The following is a 1,870-nucleotide window of genomic DNA, read 5'->3' as shown; positions in this document are numbered from 1 at the left end:
CTATCTATCTATCTATCTATCTATCTATCTATCTATCCATCTATCGATCTATCTATGTCTATTTATATATGCATTACTATATATATATATATATATATATATATATATAGTAATGCATATTCATTTATTGAAAGCTGTGGAACCCATCTGTTGTTACAGTTTCGTGTAGGAAACGCAGGGTATTTAAGTTTTTTTCTCTCCTGTTTGTAAATTGAAACATATACAAATGCACCCCACTCCCCACGTTTGTTCTGGTGAAAAGTTGTACATTATATGAAAATTTATAATACAAAATCACAGATAATTTTATGAGCACATCAAAATGGCAGCGCGCAGACATTTTTACATAGTGGATTCTTAGAACATTTCGTATGGAAACAATTCGTAATATTAGTTCTATGTTACGGCTTCAACCTATAATCTTCTAAGTTGAATTGCTGAACTGGAGGTAATTGAATGGTCCTACACCAAAACGGCTTCATTTACAATGAAAAAGGGCTACCAAAAAAAAAAAAGAACTACCTAACTAAAAAAAGGGATATTTATGCTGTAATTTATACCACGAATGTCTGTAAAGAGCCGGAATTAAATTGTACTTTGAAAGGTATGGGTATTACCAATGTGGCCACCGCAGTAATATGCAAATTAGGGCGTCATACCGTGATATACTGTTCACATAAATAGCTCCTCGTTATCCTCCCGCAAAAATATAATCTACATAGAGTAAATATCAAAACAATTCCAAATGGAAACTGGACATTCTGCCGTGTAAGCGCATTGCTGTACCTTCAAAACAGCAAATGTATTATATATATCTACTACATATGTGGGAAATTCTGTCTGTAGGTGTGTTTGTGGAGTTTTTTGCAAACTCCTCTTACATCGTTTTATCGATTTTGATAAAACTTGACACATGAGTAGACGCATGTCTGGAAAACTCATGGCATACTCAGATTGTTGAAGAAAAAAATCGATAATAGGGCCCCTGGAAGGGATCCTTGTATATATCTAATATATTTCATTTTAACAGTCATTTTAACCCATTCATTTTTCTAAATCATTTGGTATAAACAAAACTGAGTATGCTTATTTCTTAGCATTTGAACTATTAAAATTATTTTCGCAATTTATCCAGGACATCCCTTAAACAATAGATCCACTTAATTCGGTTAGTGATTTATTCACAAATATACCAACACCAGCGCCGCTGAGGGTAATAATATTCTTTGGGAACGCACAAAAGCCCTTTTCAGAGTTATTTACTTTGAATTGTTATCCTCTCATATCTGATTAGCCTTTTTCTTCGTAACATGCTTCACGATTTTAGTATACATACCTTATTAGTATTTCCTCCTAAGTTCTATATACTCTGGGAATGCCATTAAAGCCCTTTTCGGAGCCACTTTATTTGAATTCTTACTATCGGGTAACTAATTCCATGTTATTACATAACTGTCTTCATAATTTGGGAATTCATAACTTATTGCGAATTCCTAAAAACAAAATCTTGTGTAAGACAGTTAGGTATTCTCTGTAAATACACAAAAACCGCTTTAGGGGCTACATACGTTGTATTGCTGTTATTAGATTAGCGAAACAATTATGAGAACGGAACCAAGGGATAAGCTCCGCTTTCCCGGGAATCACCGGGTACATCAGCTCGTGTATATATATATATATATATATATATATATATATATATATATTGTTTTGGTATTTGGTTTGCAAGATTCCTTGTGTGAGTTCGTGTGTTGAAGTATATTTTGTTGTCTGGGGAGAGTCGTTCTCTTTTAGTGTCTGTTAAATAATAAGGCACAAAAAGAGAATGACTCTTCCCAGACACAACAATATATATACATACATACTTACA

Source organism: Octopus bimaculoides, chromosome 17 (assembly GCF_001194135.2).
Source record: "Octopus bimaculoides isolate UCB-OBI-ISO-001 chromosome 17, ASM119413v2, whole genome shotgun sequence".
Lineage (NCBI taxonomy): Eukaryota > Metazoa > Mollusca > Cephalopoda > Octopoda > Octopodidae > Octopus > Octopus bimaculoides.
The sequence above is the reverse complement of the archived record's forward strand: the minus strand, read 5'-3'. Positions refer to the sequence as shown.